The sequence below is a fragment of the Felis catus genome, chromosome F2 (genome assembly GCF_018350175.1).
Source record: "Felis catus isolate Fca126 chromosome F2, F.catus_Fca126_mat1.0, whole genome shotgun sequence".
NCBI lineage: Eukaryota > Metazoa > Chordata > Mammalia > Carnivora > Felidae > Felis > Felis catus.
This window is the reverse complement of record NC_058385.1, coordinates 33,778,285-33,799,186: the sequence shown is the minus strand read 5'-3', so window position 1 is coordinate 33,799,186 and position 20,902 is coordinate 33,778,285.

Sequence of the window (20,902 nt, the reverse complement as noted above, 5' to 3'; positions counted from 1 at the left end):
GAGGTGACACTGCCAGATTCTCTGACCAGAGGAGACCCAGGACAAATGACCCCAGTAACAAATGAGATGGGAATGAGAGTGGCAGAGTGCATCCAAGCAACTCTTTCTTCCCCTATGCTCTGCTGCTTCCTCCTCTGCCCTCTGGTTCTAACCTGCCTTCTTTTTAGAGTGAGTGCATTTGGGCGGGGGCGGGGAGGCATCTTATCTGGAAGAGCTGCAGTCTCATGCCCAGGGGACCCACAGGTTGTTGTGGGCTCAGATCCATGCGGGTGTTAAGTTCAGAGCTCAAAGGGAGGTGACTGGGAATTTCCCGGATTTTACATCCTCCTCCTTGGGATGACCAGAAGCTAAAATGACCCCTGCAGGGTGGGATGCTGAGAGAAAATGAACGTCATTCTTCTCAGACTGGATCTACACACATGGAACATGAGTAGATAGCAGAGGCAAACTCATCTTCTGGAGAAGTTTCTTGTCTGTGGTGAGAGTCTGGCCAACTGATTTAGTTTTTTAGTCTATTGACGCAAATTTCTGCATTCATCTCTAAATCAACAAATATTTCTTGCATGACTACTATGCTCCAGGAAATGTGGTGTCGCCCCATTTCAAAGGCTTTAGTGAAGTTGCTCTGTATTTAGTTTCCTGGCTAGATAGGATGCTTTGAAAATAATGTTACTTGTCTTTTTATTCATGCGACTCTGCTTCTGGGCTCTATGAAAAACCACTTCTTTTAATGAATAAAAAGCTGAAGAAGCTGGTAAAATCCCAACTTCAGGTTTATATTTAATAATTTTTTTCTTGTTCTCTGCTGAATATTGAAGTGTATCGAAGATGGCAACACTGCCTGCCTGTGTTTTGGGAAGAGGTATAAGTTATGGATCTAAAAAGCAAGGCAGCATTCAGTATATTTGAGGAAAGGTGGACTAGGACATCTTTTAAAAAACTGACCAGCAAGTCCATTTGCTTTTTTTTTTTTAATTTTTAAATTTATGTGTATTTATTTTTGAGAGAGAGAGAGAGAGAGAGTTAGCAGGGGAGGGGCAGAGAGAGAGAGGGAGACACAGAATCCAAAGCAGGTTCCAGGCTCCAAGCTGTCAGCACAGAGCCCTATGCGGGGCCTGAACTCACACACCGCGAGATCATGACCTGAGTCGAAGTTGGATGCCCAATTGACTGAGCCACCCAGGCGCCCCAAGCCCATTTGTTTCTTACCTGATATTCCTAGGATTGTGAAACTGGAATTTTGTTGCCGAAGGAGTAGATCATGTGTATAATAAGGGAAAACTTAGGCCCCCGAAGAGAAAGATGATGGAAACCTCAAACACTTCCCTTTGGGAGTAAAATTTTATTAGATTATCTGGGTGCATTATAAAGTCCCCAATTGTACTCAGGTTGCAGAAAAGAATACCAAATCTTCTGGATTTATGAACCCCACATTTTGTCCTTTCTTGTGAGATGGACTGAATTCACTCAGTGGGATGGAGAATTACATTTGTCAGATCCCTGCTAATCCATTAGCTCCTAAGTGTCCATTCCATGTAATACATAGTTGCCATATATTGAAGTGAGAGAAAAGTGAAAGAGAGTGGATGAGGGCACTAAGAATGAAGGCAAGTGACCCATTTAAAAATTTTCAAAGTGTTAGCAATCCCACATGATATTTGAATATTTGTTAAGAACAGCCCTACTCAAAATCATATGTTACTTATCTCTGTCCCCAGATCTAGAGATATCCTATATAACTATCCCAATTGTTCATACAATTCTGATTTTGTATGAACATTTTTACTAAAAGGAATTTGTATCCTCTATGCCTAATTTAAATGTACTGATACACCATCAAACTTGTGTGATTCATGAAGGCCTATTTATTTGGAATATAATGATGACATCAAGTTACATATTTGGCAGGCATTGTCAGACGCAATGCCTATTGGGAACCATGGATACAGATGGTCACATAGTAACAGAAATCTCCTATTGCAGATGTGTGAGGCTTGGGCATTTCATTGATTGCTTTTCTCCAAAGAGAAGTCTGAAGAGGGTATTAGTCATTTAAATGTTTTTTTAGAAATAACCCTCTGTAGGGTGAATGACATGATGCAAAATATTGTGGCTACTCACACCAACATCTGTGAAATAGTGTCATACAACCAAAACCTACTCTCCTTGTAGCATTTTCCTTCTCTCAATTCCACCACAGTAACTTCATTGGAACCATCTACACAACTCTAATGATATGTGGACAACTCCTCGTTTCTAGGTAAGATTACACATTAAAATTTTCTGTGGTCATCTGTTTAGATCGAAAGGCATGGGGCTATGTACCTTCTTTTCAGAATGCCTCAGTGCTTCTGGGGAGTAAGAGTGAAGTTTGGGGAGAGGGCGCCCTCCAGTTCACTGAATAGAACATGAGACCCCAACTGGACCTAAGACGGGAATGTGAGTGTTATAGTAAGAGCAAGAAACCCTTTCTGCCTTTATTTTCTTTTTCTTTCCTTTTTTTTTTTTTTTTTTTCAGTGTGTTGCTTGGGAGGTTGACCAGGCATCCACTGCTACTTCACACTCAGTCAGGGTCGCTGTGTGCCCTCTTTTAAGCCAGTAGCCTTACCGTGTCTAACAAAATAGTTTGCAAAGGATCCTGTCACGTTACCACTTTCTGCACTGGAGGAATTTAAAGCTGACATGACCACTGAAAAGGGGTTGCCAAGGGAAAAATGGAGAACAGTGCCATCTTCCCAACAGTTAGATTTTGTGCAGCCTGTTAGAAGGTGCGTTTGGTTCTTCATAACATGCGAGAACTTGAGCCCACTGATTCAGCTCTGCAGTGATTCATTCTTTCAATCGACAAATGTTTTTGATTGCCTACTCTCTATAAGGAAATACTGTGCTTGTCCATTTTAAAAAAGCTTTCATTATAGCCTGTCTACCTTCAGTTTCTTGCCTAGACAGCACCATAGTTTTGAAATATAATGTACCTTTTAACGTACATAATTTTTGTTCTAGATTCCATGAAATTATCCCTTCTTCCCTTACTCCAAATATTTAATTGCATTTCAATAAGCAAACTGGCAAAATCTCAATATCCTGTTTATATCCAAGGATGTTTTCAAGTACGTCTGAGTGATAATAGACTTCAGAGTCACATGCAAATGTAGCTACTGACCCAATCAGCAGGACATTTTTAAAAGACTTACTTGCCAGTAAAGGAGAAGAGTTCATGTGAGTCACTTATATTCTCAGACCCAATTTCCAGTTCACACATTTTGCTAGAAACCTGGGCAATCAGCCAGGGTAGGGAGAAAGAAAAGAGATTCCTTATGAGGGAAGCCAAGTGATCCGAAATGGAGCTAAACTCTGACGTCCAGAACTCCAGGTTCTAACCAATGCAGAGAGCTATACTGGCCCTTGGATGATCAAATTGGCCTATGTGGAATGAGTTTGTTCAGCCACTGTTGCATGAAAAGGTTTATCAGCCACAATGGACCATTTTCTAGGTCATGAGGTGATCCCCTCCTGTTCAAGATAAATTATATTTTCGTGTGTTCCTATAATTGTCCATTTCCCCCCATTTATAATATTCAGCAGTCCCCTGATTACCTATTTAAAGTGTTTCCTTATGGATAAAGAAGATGTGGTGTGTATATACACACGCACATACATACATACAATGGAGTATCACTCAGCAATCAAAAAGAATGAAATCTTGCCTTTTGCAACTGTGTGGATGGAACTAAAGGGTATTATGCTAAGCGAAATTAGTCAGAGAAAGACAAATATCATGTGACTTCACTCATATGAGGACTTTAAGATACAAAACATATGAACATAAGGAAAAGGAAGCAAAAATAATATAAAAACAGGGAGGGGGACAAAATATCAGAGACTCTTAAATATGGAGACCAAACAGAGGGTTACTGGAAGGGTTGTGGGAGGGGGGGATGGGCTAAATGGGTAAGGGGCATTAAGGAATCTACTCCTGAAATCATTGTTGCATTATATGCTAACTAACTTGGATGTAAATTTTAAAAAATGGTAAAAAAAAAAATAAATAGTTTTCCTTGATTGATTATGAACTCCAAGAAGACACAGACTCCCACACTTCTCTCACCATAATCCCAGTATCTAGCACAAGCACTCAAAATTACACAGAATTTAATTAAAATAATTCTTTTTATTTTCTTTATAGAAATAGATGGGTCAAATGTATTTAATAATAATAATAATTTAAGCACTCTGAATTTATTCTACTATTTATATATTTATAAAAATTGGTTTGGTTCATCAGGATTGTAATTACTACACAGAAAATTAAGAAAAGGATGTCCAGGGCATCTGGGTGGCTCAGTCTGTTGAGCCTCCGATTTTGGCTCAGGTCATGATCTCATGGCTCATGGGGTTGAGCCACATTGCTGAGATGCCAGCATGGAGCCTGGAGCCTGCTTTGAATCCTGTGTCTCCCTCTCTCTCTGCCTCTCCCCAGCTTGCTGTCCATCTTTCTCTCAAAAAATAAAAAACAATAAAACAATTAAAAAAAAAGAAAAAGATTGTCCATGGAGTGTTCTCAGAAATGACCTTTTATGTAAATTCTTAATATACAAGGCAAATTATCTTTCAGGTAGACATGTATTATTTTACAAAAAGAAACTTGTTTCATTTTCAGAGGTAATTCAAGGACATATTTGCCCATAGTCTCCTGCCTTCTATTAGCATTAGCTACAGAACATGAGCTGTCTAGTGACATTTGTGATATTGTACATGCCCTACAAGGCAAAAAAATCAAAGGTTTATGAGTCTTTAATGATTGCCTTATTATTTTATATAAAGATAAGGCAGTAAGTGATAATTAGGTTTTTAGATTTAGATTTTCAGTGTCACACAGAAGGAAGTACATAATTCTCATTAATGATTGTATAATTTCTGGGTTGAATTACCTATACACCAGCCTGCGTATTTACCCATTAATACCTGGTCTGTAAAACATGAGAGTATATGCAATATATTGCTCTGGCTGCTTAATAGCAGTATTTCTAGAATAGAAATGACTTAGCAACAATAGAGATTGTGTGTTCTGAGGCATAACAGCAACTGTAAGATTGTTCCAGAGAATTTTTCCTGAGGCTATCAACATTGCATCAACTTTTTACTGATGCCTATTACATCAGCAATGATTAAAATGAATTAAAAATGTTCTAAAAGAGTTTCAATGTAACTATATTAATGTAATTGTCTGCAAGTTAATTAAAATTCTGAATGTTATGGTTATAGCTGCTACTGATGATCCTGGATTCTGTAATGAATACAGCATTAGTTATATTCTTTGTCCATGGGGCTTAAAATCCAAGTGGGACACAGGCAAGGTACAGAGAAAGGATGGGAATCACTGAAAGGCAAGGGGCTGTTACCAGACCAGAAGACAGAAATGTATTATCAGTGGACCCTGGAAATCTTAAGGTGACCAAAGCTGGCTTAAAAGAAAGGTGAGGTCTGAGAAGGAATTAGTATGAGAAAAAGAAAGGAAACAAACTTGGGAGCTCATTTATTTCATCCATACGTACATAGAGAGGAAAGGAATGTAAGATGATAAGAAAAAACAAAGGCCCTAATAGGAAGTTACATTTAACGAGGTTGAATAAAGTGAATGCAGTTAAAGCAAACAAAAAACAAACAAAATGTGTGGGCCAGGGAAAAGGTATGAATTACCTTGCAGAAGAAGAGCTGCTCATATTTGATCTAAAAGTCAGGGGAGGCTGGGCTAAAAAAAATAATCACAGTAATATGGTCACGGAATGTGAAATTATAGACTCACATTCTAGATATAAATAAATTTCTATTTAATAATGATAAAACACAGTAACCATAGTGGTTTACAAAATGGCATTATGAAGATGTCAGGCTCTAGATGTTTGAAAACTGGATGAAGAACTTGACAGTGACCAGATAACAGCATAAATTGATCTTAAGGGATCTGTACACATTGGAAATTCTTTTTGCTGTCATACTATTTTTGGAAAAGTTATTATTATTTACTTCAGAATAAAAGGTGATATTAATGGCTTTCAGTTTCAGATCCAAGAAATGCACAGAAGTGAAAAAATTCAGTGCAAAAAAACCAGTAGAAGAAACTCAGTAACATGGTGGGAAATCATGCCTGTTTTCCGATTTTCTGAGTCTTTCCCATATATTTCTCTCTATTTAATTGTGTAAGCTCATATTGAAATAGTTTTTTATTTATTATCCATGGCAGGTAATCAGTTAGGACTATATTCCCTCACAGCCAGAGAATATAATCTCAGTTCAAAAATTTACTGAGATACCAACAAGTCTTGAAGCTTGGTTAAATATCTTCTAATCTGACATCATGCCATCCAATACCAAAGAATATGTGCTGAAATTGTAGGAGGTTTGTTTTTACACATTGATAGTTTTGTAAACAACCTGTATTCTCAAACTGATGAATCTTGAATGATATACTATGAGGAACTATGTCAGATTGAGTTTAGAGTAGCATGGAGTATTTGGCAAGTTCTGATTTACTCAGGTCCAGGAGAGACGTAAAGCAGGCTCAGGGACTCAATTGTGCAGGGACTGTCCCCACTCCCTTTTTGTATTCTGAATCAATGGCTTGCTTGTAGTCAAGGCTACAGTGACGCATTCTGAGGCCAGGGAGAAATACAATCTGAGCCCTGAAGTTGGTGGAAAGAATACAGATTTGTAGAACACAAATTAGTGTCTCGGATATTTTAGTGATGTTTTGGGTCATTTGTTTTCACAAATAGCTTTTCAGTTTCTGTAATTATTAACTCAAACCAAAATTACCCTATGTTTTCCAGCCAAACGGTTTTGTATCTTAACAGGTCAGGTACTCACAAACAATCAAGTGTCTAAATATTCACATAGAGTTTAAGTAGTTTTCAGGGAAAAGTGCAAGGAAAAACTATGGTTTAAAGAATATAAAAAGCTACTGACACATTTCTACCATTATAAATCTCACTGTGAAATTATTTCTTTAATGGGCTGCTAAATGAGTTGAGACAAGACCAGAAGGAGTCATAGCTGGGAGACCTTTAAATATTTTGCTTCTATTGACTAAACAGAAGAACTGTAAGGAATATTCCTATAGGAATATCTGGTTTAGAACTCACAATTGCTCCTTTTAATTGGTTGAGAGATATCGCCCTAAATTGACCTTAGTTAACATTTGTCTCCACATACTAACTGGAAACTTTATTAAAAAAAAAAGGTACTGTTTCTTCTGTTAGAGAGATCTTTACAAAAGTATTTCAGATTACTTCATTCCTCATTTTTTTTTTTTTATTAAACACACACAGACTCAAGAAATCTTTAGGAAATTAATTGACCATCTTGTTTGGGGTTTGGGGGAGGTGGAAGACACTCAAATGGGAAGAGAATCCAGCAGCATGAATCTGAGGAAAGAGGAAGAACAAATGAGAACTGTTCACAAAGCAGAGAAACAAATTACCTAATTAACTAGCAAATTTGCAGTTTCTACCCAAGGGAAAAAAGGTCTTTGGCTACTAAACACATGAGCAGGCTGGAGCTTCTGGAGACACAGATGTGAATAAGAACTACAAAGATGGTTGAGTTTCATCGTAAACAGTCTTGTTTGTGAACATGATTAGCTTCCAATGATGGAGTAGGTGTATGACTTTCTGGTAAACACCAAGTGTTAAAGGTTGAAAAAAAATGTACACATATCCTTTTACTTAACTTTTTAGCTGAGAAGGATCGAGTCAGACAGAGAAAGGTAGAAATGGTTTTGTGGGGGTTAGGAATTATGTTTAAGGTGTCCTATTAAAATTGAACAAGGCTGCCATTGTACTTAACTTTGCTATTCTTTATGTGCCATAATATCTATATTACTCATTTTTAAGAAGGTGATCAAGAATTATTTTAATAATAATAATACAGAAACAAGTGATTTTCCTAGGACTTATGAGAAAGACAGATCAAACCTATTTCAACTGTTCCAACTATCTCATAATTTCAACTATTTTTTCCAAATTCCATCTCTTATAGAAAACAATTTGATAGAAATCAGTGCACTTTCTTTTTAAATTTATTTACAGAAAAACTTCATGTTTGGATTGTGCAGCTTTATGAGTTTTGACAAACCCATAGAGCCCTGTGACTACCACCACAATCAACATACAGAACAGCTCCATTTCCCCCAATTCCATCCTGCTGCTGATTTATAGTCACCTCTCCCCCATACTTAATGGCAACCATGAAAATTTTCTGTTCCTATGGTTTTGCCTTTTCCAGAATGTCATATAAATGCAGATGGCTGAGACAGGGACAGCTCAGAGGTGGCCAGGTGGCAGACCCTAGGACCTAGCCTTCCCTGCGGGCCATGCGGGTTTGAAGAAGTGAGCTCATAGCCCAATCCAACAAATGTGTTTTGGCTTTTCTCACCCTGGCCGTGAGGATGCCCTAATAAAGCCTCTGCCCTGATAGGCAATTCCAGCATTTTGCAGCCCAGATCTGGAGCCTCTCAGAAGGCTTCAGTGTAAGTGTTCCAACAGGGGTATGAGGCCTCAAGCAGATCCCTCTGTCCTGACAGGGGAGACACCCAGCACTCCATGCCTCCCCCAGGGCACCCACCTCTGCTGGTTGCTCCGTTCTTTTACCTTAAAGCTCTGCGAGCACCTCAAATTTGCCTTGTTGACTGCTGGAAGAGTTTGTGGTGTTCTAATTTCCAGTCTAAAATCACCCCTGGTGGTTCCACAGCGTATGTGGAGAAAATCACATGCAGCTCCTTTAAGAGGCGGCAGCTCACCTGTGATGGAACAACACTTATTCCGGAAATCTGAAGGGGTCACGGTGGGGGGTGACCTTGGTCTTTGCTTGCCTTGTCATCATTCATCAGTGACAGCTGGACAGAAAAGCTCTGGAAAAGGTCCGGAAGCAAATTGAGTACATACAGCTACCTTCTACCCTTTGATAGGGGACTTAGGGATTGTACCTCAGACAGAGACAGTAGAATGAATGGATTTGTGCCCCTCGTTCTTCGGAACTTGTGGTGGCACCCCCCTTCTCTCTCTTGTCTAGATCATTAACAAGCAAAATAAAGAGTAGAATGGTTCCCTTCTGTATTGTAATTTGGTTTGGGACAGGAAGTCATGGTGGCCGACATGGAAATGGGATAACAACCTCAGACCCCAGTTTACCAACCACCTATCTTCCCCTCTTTTGCTACTTACTTAAAACTTTCAGGATACAATTTCAGCAAAAGCTTGTTTCTCAGTCAAAATCTCTGTTTCCCCTCAACCCTAACCCCAAAGAAGAAATAAAATTGCAGATGTATAACAACAACAAAAAATGCAACCAATAATATACCATTTACTTTTTTTTTGTCAGTACCTTCAAAATCTCGAGATCTGTGTGCTTTTTTAAAAAATAAAAGAATAAATTGAAAATATCATAGCTTCCAAATATAGTAGACTTACTATACTAGCATATAATTATTTCATAAAAATATATATGAGAGAAGTATTAGTTACAATTCACAGACTATGAATCTCCTGTTAGCTTCTGAAAGATTAAGTGAGTTCATGTAGATTGAATGAAAATAACAGAAGCTTTGACTGAAAAGAGAATTGAGCTGGGGCTACTTCTGAAATAAGAAGGGACAGTTACTATGAAGGGGAGATCCATTTCCTTTTGGCTTCTGGTTGAGCTTATTGTAGAGATAGCACTTGGTGAATGAATGACCTTTGAAACATTCAAATGTGTGTGTGATGGTAAAGTTTGTAAATGAAATAGGTCACTCTGTTAAACCCTTGAGCTGAATCCACTGATCGGGCTTTCTTAATAGGTTTCCAGGACATGCAAACCTTTGCCAGTGTGGTCTCAGGGAAACAGGATCTCCCAGGTAGAGAAGAACTCTTCACTAGTCAGGGGCACAAGGGAAGCTGCATTCCTTTTGGAAAACCTTGACACACATTTGGTTAAAAGCCTTACGGTAGAGGCACCTGGCTATCTCAGTCAGTAGCGTCTGTGACTCATGTTCTCAGGGTTAAGTTCAAGCCCCCTGTTGGGTGTAGAGATTACTTAAAAATACAAATCTTGGGGAAAAAAAATCAAGTCTCATAGTAAACTATTTCTTTACACCAAATGGCTCTTTCCTGTTCTCTGTCAAACCTGATTTGCTGAGGGATCAAAAATGGTCCCTTCAAGGAAAACTAATGGTATTGAAGTGGCCTCATGCAGGTTCAGCCCAAGTTGACTGCCCTTGCTCAAAATAGCTCAGTACTACATTTATTTGGTACTTGGTTTTGGATAATAAAGATATCTTTTGTCTTTAATTTTAAGTTTTTGTTCTTCTAAAAGGCTGCAAAATAATCTTTTCATTGAACCTAAGTAGGCTTCCCGAGGTCAAAAGGCATATCTTGATGGGTAAATCTTACTATTATATTGTAAGCATTTCTTAGAGTTTGAAATATTTTACTAAATTCCATTTAAAAATGTCTCTGAATCCATTAATATTAAGGGGTCACAGGTGCATATAAATCATTTAAATACATGTAGTAAGATAATATCTTGAAATAGTAGTGTTTGTGTTTTACTGACACCCACCTTTCTTCCACAATGATTCAAAAAATGAAATTGTTTACTGGGAACAAAAGATGAATAAATAGTTTGTCCATCCTTATTTTCTTATTATTTTTTAAGTTATCTAAGTCACACTCTTGATGATCATCAGGAAGAAAGACCTGAGGCAAACAAACCCCAGATGTTAAGAATTAGCAATAGATTTGGAATGAAAGAAATACAAGAATCAGTTGTTGTATCCACACTGTCTTCTCACCCCTGTCAATCAGAAACAGGTTTTCTAGGAAAAAGAGAGGTTATGGAGTGGCAGCAGGAGTTAGGAACTTCCCTGGCTGGAGACTGGGGGGATAGGACATGAGAGCATGGGGCCTGACTGGACCCCTGTCAGGACCTGGGTGCAGTGGGGAGGCTGCTGAGGACCACAGGCACCAACAAGGCTGGCAAACCCTGAGAACCACAGCTTGTAGCTCTGGGAAGGGTGCCATTTGTCTCTTCACTGTAGTGGGCTTTGATGATCCCAGTTGATCTCAGGGACTGGGGATTGTCTCAGCAATCCAGGACATATTTAAGCCTCTCTGCAACAGAAGGTGGGCATCCTCATTACTCAAAAGGGAATGGGAATGTGTAAGGTAAATCTCCGACCTTGGCTAGCTCATGAAAGCAACAGAGACTGGAAGATAATTATTCAGCTACTGAAAAGAAGTCTAATTAGAGTATCCAAATGAGACAGGGCGAGTGTAGTCATCACAAAAAAACAAAAATTCAAAATTTGTTATCTGGTGCTTCCTGCTGCCCCAGTGTTTATATTCTTCCCTTGGAGCATGCCTGCTATGTGTATCTGATTCATAGTGAGCTATCACATACTGCCCTAACAAAGATGTTAGCTGACACCAAAATGGGGAGAGATTCGCATTTTTAAGAGTGGCAAGTTAAAGATCCAAAAGTTTTCTTGACCAAAAGGATGTTGCATGATGAAATTAAAAGTTTTAGGAGGTTGGATGGGAAAAGTTGATGAAGAAATAAAAAGGAATGAGCTATTGAAACTTGTAACAACACGGATGATCAAAATAAATTATGCTCGGTGAAAGGAGTCAGACAAAAGAGTATATGTTATATAATACTATTTACATAAAACTTTAGAAAATGCAAACTGCCCTATAGTAATAGTTGCTAGGAAATTTGGGGAGTGGGAAGGGATGGGAGGGAGAGACTACAGAGGAGCACAAGGAGACTTTAGGGATGATGGATATGCTTGGTATCTTGATGGTGATGATGGCTTCACGGTTGTACATATGTCAAAACACATCAAAATGCACTCTTTCATTATGTGCAGTTTGTTGTATATAAATTATACTTCAATAAAGCTATTAAATAAACAAACAAAGCTTGATGCAGTAAGGAGCTGGGTCTGCATTCCTTGAAGCAGAGCAGACAGTTGGCTGCTCCACAGACTCAGAAAGTCACCCTTGAGAACAGTTACTACTTTTCTTTGGAGTAGAGAGAGCTACGGGTAGGACCTAGAGGAAGTCACTTATAAAAGACCAGATGGTTTGAGTTGCCTCTACTGTGTTACCCACAGAGCCACATGCTGAGACCTACCTGGATTTGAAGTCTCAGAGAAAACAGGTTTACTGAGCTGTCCTACCTATCTCCATAGAGGTATTCCCCTAGCTTTAATTAAGCAGCCAATAGATGTCTCTGACTGCTAGTGTTATGGGAAAACATACATTTTCATCTAAATTAGGACATTAGACTTGACCCTGTAGCTAAATTAGTAAGTCCTTGTGATTTGTCATTCACTTTCCTTCTCTTTGTACTATTTCTCTGAGTTGCTTAAATAAGCAGCCCTAATTTAGCCTTGAAGAGAGGAGTTTCTTAACTACCCTTTTATGTGTATTTGGGATCTTGTTTAAAGTTGCTAAGTTCCTTCACAGAGGGAACTTTCTTTTTATTTTATTTTTAATTAAAAAAAATTTTAGTGTTTATATTTGAGAGAAAGAGAGAGAGAGAGTGCACAAGCAGGGGAGGGGCAGAGAGAGAGAGAGAGAGAGAGACAAGACAGAATCTGAAGCAGGTTCCAGGCTCTGAGCACAGAACCTGACGCAGAGCTTGAACCCATGAGCCGTGAGATCATGAGCTGAACCGAAGTTGAACACTTAATAGACTGAGACATCCAGGAGCCATGAAGGAACTTTCCTTAAAGGTGTTTGAGGTTGTGGTAATACCACTTACCTTTAACATGGTTGGATATCAGAGCCCTTTACCCACACTGACCCCTCTGACTTCTCAGACTCCCTCCCTCTTCCCCCTGCACCTCTAGAAATGGAGTCATTTCCTGTGATGAAGGTCACAGGCTGTTCTGAGACCAGCAGAGGAGATGACTTAAGGCTTTCAGGTCCCCCACCCAGTGCTCTTTGTGCTCCGAACTTCCCGGGGACTTATGTTAGGTGTCTGGGAGGAGGAAGCCCCTTCACCATCACCCCCACCTTTTCCCAAGCACCTCACAGGTATTGGAGTTCACTTTGTTTATAAGCAAATATTCATTTCAATTATTCAATATTTTAATATTTCCCCCTAATTGGATATTCTCTCATTCCATGTGTAAATTGTAAAATAGGCTGCTTGGAATATTTTTTATTAGTGATGACTTAAATAAACATTTAGTGGTTAAACATTCTATTATCTTTAAAGAATTAATTATTGAGATCCTGAACTGAAATCATCCCAAATACCAGGTTCTTTTCTAACAATGAGTTTAAAAGGTATAGTCTGTGCCAAAAGTATTATGTGGAAACAGGATTTAAATAAGCCCCTGAAGTTTTTCCTTTCCAAAAGAGATAATGAGTCGTTTTTCTGCTCATCTTTATATATCTGTAAAAAAAAAAAAAAGTCAAACTTCAGCATCTGACATGCCCCATGGTTTTAAACCCCTGAACAATCCCCTCCTCTCTCCCAGAAAATTAAATTAATCCATGCCTGAAAGCATAGCCCTGTTTCCTTTGCTTATTTTTGTCCCAGAGCACGTCTAATCTCTCCCTGCCTGTCTCTACTCTAATCCTGTTTGTGGACCTTAATTCCCTGAGGTCAGGAAAGGATGCAGTGCAGAAATGAATTTAAAGTGTCCTGAGATAATACAACTACCTAAGTTTCTTAATGTATTTTTAATATATTTTGAGGTATCTCCTCACCTTTGTTGATTGTTTTTTTGTTTGTTTGTTTTCATTTTTATTTTTTTTTTTAACTCTCCTGGGAAGAGGGCAAAGAAAACCATCTAGAAATCAATGAATAACCTCCCAGGTTGGGGACAGGGTCTCCAAGTAGAGGGCATAGTAGCTGGCCTACACCATGGGAGGAAGGGTGCTCATGAGGGATTATGAAATCATTCTCCTGAAATGGGAGAAGGGTACTATCTTGGTTTTGGTTTAAGGCAGCTATCTGAGGCATTTTTGCTACAGCCCTGGGAGAGGTGCAGAGGAGGACTGAATCTGTGAGTGGGGGGAGAAGGAGTGGTGCAATAGGAGATTTAGCTGATAGTCTATGATCCTGGTCACCATGAATCCTATCAAATCTTTTTTTTTTTTTCCCTTTTTATTGAGATCCATAAGGTCGTTGGTTTGATGTTCTCAGAGTAAATAGATCATTTTTCATCTACTCAGGGACGTAAAGTTATGCTTACTGTTTTACTAAATATATATTTCATGGGTAAAGCAAATATCCCTTTTATGTTGTCTGCCAAAGGAAACAATCTCCTGGCTAAGCAGTCAGCTGAGCATATTGCCTTCATAGTGTTGACGACTAGCCAGTTTAATATTTCAAAAGCGTTATGAACCCCACATCCCACCACCAATATCCAAAAGCAATTTCCAAACCAGCAAAATTCTACATTGGTAACAAGGGCTATAGGTCCTTAGAAAATTGCTTTATGAGCATCCTAAAAAGTAATAATGAAAAAGGAAAATAAAATCATTTGAGAGAAAGAGTAACACAGAAGGCATTTCTTAAAGAATTTATTTTAAAAAGTGTTTCTTAAACAATTTACTATTTTAAAAATTGAACCAAAAGAGAAGGAAAAACAGTTTCTTATTGTTCATGAGAGTTACCTAACAGCTTTATTTTGGATTTCAGTAGACTTTACGACTAAAATCTTGCTGTATGGAAAAGTTTCTAGTGATATTAACTCCAAACACAGGCAATGTGTTAAATGTATGAAGTTGGTTTATAGAGCTTTCTTAATTCCACTTTTAATAATGAACTTTAAAACTTTTCTGACATGTTTGATTTCTATAACTTTCTCTTAGCCTCTGTGAATGGACATCCCCTAATCTATATGACAAAATAATTCTCCCAGCAGGATTGGTGGTATTGGACTTAGAAAAACAGAAAAATATTTAAGATCCAGAGGATTAAATGTTGACATTTCAGGCCTGGTGACAGAATGTGGGGAAGCTAATTTAGGGCCAAGGGTCATCCCAAAGGCAGTTACATGGGCATGGAATAAGTGGTTAGGTTTATCCCAATTTGATTGGCTTTTGATATATTGTACAAGAAACAAACCAGAAGGCAGTAAGATTATCCAGGCACTCTCCAGGGAATGGAACAGCCAGGAATTGTGTATAAACATGAAAAGGAAGGGCACCTGGGTGGCTTAGTGGGTTAAGCATCTGATTCTTAATTTCGGCTCAGGTCATGATCTCACTCACGGTGAGATAGAACCCCAAGTTGGGCTCACACTGTGCAGAGCCTGCTTGAGATTCTCTCTCTCTCTCTCTCTCTCTCTTTCTCTCTGCCCCTTTCCTTCCCCCCCCCCCCCACACCTCTTTCTCTCTCTCTCTCTCTCAGAAAAAATACATACATTTTTTTTAAAAAAAAGGAAAGAAAAGAAAAGGAGACTTGAAATTTGGACATCTCCCCAACTAAGAAAACAGAGACCACCTTCGGGGCTAGACTGCCCTTTGAATGGGAATTTGACCAATTAGCTTAGAATTCAGCTTGTTGCGTATCTAGGCTCCACAGTTAGCTCTCAATTTCTAGTGTGATCTTGAGTTTGTGAGTAGCCTACATGGCGGTTTAATTTTTCATATTTTCCATTGTGACTGTTGGACAGGTTGAACCTCTCAATCCCTTTTCAGATCCCACCTATCCATGATGAACACATGATCCTAACTATACCTCTCCCACACGTGTACTTGAGATGTCAGAACTGAAGGTCTGCTCTGCTGCCTTGTGTGACTCCCCAGAGCTGAGTGTTCTCATCTTTCCAGCTCTGTCTTCAGTGACCACACAAACTCCACTCTTTCCCTACCCAGAGAAGGCTGTTCAACATTTATAAGCATACTGGGGTGCCTGGGTGGCTCAGTCAGTTAAGTGTTCGACTTTGGCTCAGGTCATGATCTCACGCTCCGTAATTTTGAGCCCCACATCAGGCTCTGTGCTGACAGCTCAGAGCCGGGAGCCTGCTACGGATTCGGTGTCTCCCTCTCTCTCTGCCCTTCCCCCACGCACACTCTGTCTCTCTCTCTCTCTCTCAAAATAAAATAAAATAAACATTAAAAAATAAAAATAAACCATTTACCAGCCAGCATACATTGAAAGAGTTAATATATATGTAAAAGTACAGGGCTGGTCCATTGCAACTTCTATCTAAACGTTAACTATTTTTGAAATACAGTTTTCTTAGGATGTTATTAAAAATTGTTTAAGTTTATTTATTTATTTTGAGAGAGACAGAGACAGTGTGAGCGAGGGAGGGGAAGAGAGAGTGGGAGAGAGAGAGAGAGAGAGAGAGAGAGAGAGAGAGAGAGAGAGAGAAAATCCCAAGCAGGTTACACACTGTCAGCACAGAGACCAATGTGGGGCTCAAACCCACGAAACATGACATATGACCTGAGCCTAAGTCAAACTCTTAACCGACTGAGTGACCCAGGCACCCCTAGGACATTATTACTTTTAAGAATTAAAATTAAAAAAAATCTACTCTTTCTGTTCATGTATTCTCTCACTAGAGGATAAAACTGAATGTAAGTTCTATTGGTGTGTGTGTGTGTGTGTGTGTGTGTGTGTGTGTGTGTGTGTGTGTTTTGAACAGACAATTAGGCCAGTTTATTCTTCATAAATCTAATTCAGGCTACAGACATTCATAATACCAAATGCTAATACCAAATGCAATTTACATTTTCTAAATGTAAATCAGAGGACTTAATTTTTGGTCTATATAATGCCAAGAAACAAACAAACTGGTTCTTTTCATTGAAACAGCAAAATGTAAAGGTTGTTCTGAACTCATTGATGCCCCAGCTTCTCTTTAATGTCTGCTCTTATCCTGTCCCTTCTTTCTTGTTTGAAGTCCTATAGACTTCCTTATAGTCCTTATAGTCCTATAAGTTAGCATAACCAAGTCTAACACTGAGCTATGTCCTCTTTTATATTAATTTCTCATTTTTTAATGTATGACATGCACCTCTCCAACTAGATAGGACTCTTCTCCGAGTGCGGCAGCCACAATTTCTCCTTTTCTGTCTCCATTATCTAGCCTCTGTGGACACTTGACAGTCAATGCTGTCCTTGGATTAATTGAACAAAGCCGAGGAGTGAGGATGATGAAAGGGTCTACCCCAACCTCCTGACTCCCAAGTTCACTCAGATTCTCACCTTATGTGTCCATCCCACATTTGCTCATTTTCTTTCTCCTGCTTGCACTCTCACTCACATTCTCTCTTTCTTCAACTAAGTTTGTTTACTCATGGATGACAAGGACAGTGCTGCACACCTGCTTGTAATTCCAGGACCTTATGGCACATGTAGTTACAGCTCTTCGGTGCCACCCACAGAAATTAACTGTGTCTAATTTCATCTAAAATGATATTTATTGAAAATATATGTAAGAGCTGAAATGCTTGATGGGAGAGCTGCAGATCCAGACCTGGGATAAACAGGCAGGTCTGGGAGAGCTGCAGGAAGGGTTGGAGGATCTTCCATAGGCACAGCCCCCGCAGTCTGTCAGCTCCACCTACTTTTTCTACACTTGTGTCACTCTGCCTACAATTAAAAATGCCTGGAGAGAGAGAGTAATCGAACAAGTTAGGCTACATGCCCATTCTCTACTGTGTCTGGACCCTGAGAAAGGTCTGATAGCCCATGCAATCCTTTAAGGCTACACATATATCTTAAGAATGCTGGGAAGGGGTGCCTGGGTGGCTCAGTTGGTTAAGCATCTGACTTCAGTTCAGGTCATGTTTTTGAGGTTTGGGAGTTTGAGTCCCACATTGGGTAAGCTCAAGACCCTCTTTAAGCTAGGCACTGACAGTGTGGAGCCTGAGTGGGATTCTCTCTCTCTGCCCCTCACTCACTCACACACTCTCTCTCAAAAATAAATAAATAAACTAAAAAAATTGCTTTCCTTTAAAAAAAAAAAGAATGCTGGGAAGCTTCCAACTACAACTTACCTTTAAAGGATTACTATTTGATGCTTTGTTGATAATTAATAAACAAATATAGGGGCGCCTGGGTGGCTCAGTCGGTTAAGCGTCCGACTTCAGCCAGGTCACGATCTCACGGTCCGTGAGTTCGAGCCCCGCGTTGGGTTCTGGGCTGATGGCTCAGAGCCTGGAGCCTGTTTCCGATTCTGTGTCTCCCTCTCTCTCTGCCCCTCCCCCGTTCATGCTCTGTCTCTCTCTGTCCCAAAAATAAATAAACGTTGAAAAAAAAATTTAAAAAATAAACAAATATAAGGGTTAAGATTTATTTTTTTTAATTATTTAGTAGGAAAGCATCTTTAAAAAAAAATTTGATGCTGATTTTTTATACCTTCTACACTCTTCTAAAAAACCATAAAAAGATACCTATCCAAAATAACAGAATGGGAAGACAAAAAATAATTTAAATACAATTTGATTTTAACATAAGATAACCATTAAAAAAGGCTTCTTATAAGTCAGTCATTTCTGTATCCAAATTAGGTGTAACTGTATAGAAAGCACTGAGACAATCAGCCTTTGTTCTGGAACCACAATCCTCATTGCACAGGGAGCTTTGATGTGCTTTCCATGTGTATTACTGAGGTTACGTTCTCAATAATACCCATGGTTGTAGGAACGACCACAAAGCCCTGGGCTAGCTGAATCCATTGCCAATAGTTCCAGGGCAATCTAGGTCACGTGGCTTCAGTAACAACTGCAGCCCTTCTCTGCACTGTGCAAGGACCATTGAGTTCAAAGGAGATGCTAAGAGTGACAGTAGGACAATCCTGGAAGAACTGGGTTTTGGTGACATGGTCTGCTTGTAGCATTTAGCACTTACTCTTTCTTTATCTGTACATTCACCAAACATTTACTTAGCAGCCAGCATTTTCGCAGGCACTATGCTAGGCACTGAGAACAGAATAGGTCTAATATTTAACCAGCACACAGCTATGGCCACATTGGTAGTTTAAAGTCAGCATCTGTTCCGATTGGTCAGAGCCTCTCCTATACTGGTTGTTAATTAAATATTTTGAGTATCATCCCTGGATATAAAGATAAATGGCTTACAGTTCCTCATCTCAAGAAGCTTGCTGTTTGGTAGAAAGGACAGACACATAAACAAATGAAAGCAAAATGTTAAAATAAATGCTACCCTTCCCCTGATAACTTATTTTTTAGTTTGGCCTATTTCAGGCCTCTGGATTTTCTTGATAGCTTTCATTTTCATTGTAAAAATTAAATCCACCCAGAAATAAAGTAAAAGTAAATTGTATTAACATCTGAGACATTGTTGGCACTCTCTGACCTCTTTCAAAGCAAAGTCTTTCACTCTAGTAAGTTCTTGGAAATGATTTATTTTCTCAGGGCTTGTACATTCATACAAGCATATCTAATTGTGTAATGAGAGACAGAGGCAGAAAAAAGCAAATGAGCAGCTATGTTCCTTTTTTCCCCAATTATTTACTGTGGTAGATTTTCCTGAACCGCTAAAAACAAATATCCACCAAGAACCTACTACGAGTCAGGCAATACATGTGGGGGCTGGAAATATAAATATTTAACAAACGTGGCTCCTTTGAGAAGCTGCAAATAATTTGTAGCTAAATGCAGAGTATGTGTGTTAAGAAATAAGAGTCCCAGAGAAGTTAAATAATTTGCCCAGGTTTGCTGATTCTCTACCTCTTCAAATACTCATTGAGCAATTAATTTTTAGAGTATTATAAGTAAAACATAGTCAAGGCAAACCATATCTTTATTTTTGTTTTCTGCATTTTATTTTATCGGTACATCTGCCACTCTAGATTTCTTTGGAGGAGTAGGTGACGGCTGAATGAAGCGCTATCTCATGCAAGCTAGTATGTTTAAGAGTGACCCACAAATGAATGAAGAAAAAAGTCTTCAGCATCTCTTTAGGGGACTTTGTTAGAATGACATGATCATTAAGATTTTGGCTTCTCATCTTTCATTTTTTTTTACCAGCACACATGCCTTTTTGTATCCTGTTGTTCATTTACGTCAATGTTTATTTTACAGGCAGCTAGAGCCTATGGAGTCAGCTAGGGGATACTTCATGTATATGTGATGGACATTTTTAAGGAGCTTCTGTTACAGAGAGAACATACATCATGAGCAGGTAGTATCTACTCAGCAGTCCCTGAAGCAATATGAGCATGTGAAATTCTAAGTGGTGGTGTCCACAAAAGAGTTCAGAAAGTGCAGACCGTGCATCTCATACAGGCATATGAAGAGCCACTTGGAGGGCACTAGATTTCCAGCTGTTTAAAGCAGAATCAGCCTCTACCGTCAGCAGGTCATTGGTCAGAAGTAATGAAATAGTTGCAAATAAATTCTGGGTTAATATGTTAAATGTCAAACCCCAGTGAAAACTAATTACTGCAGGATGCTTTCTCCTATTTCATTACTCAGCCTCCAAAATGTGTATCTTCTTCACTCCTGCAAATGAAGATTATTGGTGAGTTTCATCTAGAGATTTCTTTGCTTGCTGTCAAAAAATAATGAAGATTATTGAAAGCACTCATTGTAAGTTAATATTTTATAGTTTATTCAAGTTCCACTTTCTCTTATAATACAGAAAACTGATATTCAGTTAAGTAAACAGGACCTATTATTGTTTTAAGTAAAAATTCATATTTTAAGTAAGGATGATTAAAAATCCTTTAAAGTCTTTCACAATTATCTCCATGTGTGTTACTAGAAACTCTGGTCCTGTTTCTTTTCTGTACAAACATAATTTAACAAGCATTTCTTTTTTTTTAATTTTTTAAATTTTTATTTATTTTTGAGAAAGAGAAGGAGAGAAACCACGCATGAAAGTGGGGGAGGTTCAGAGTGGGGGGGGACAGATGATCCTA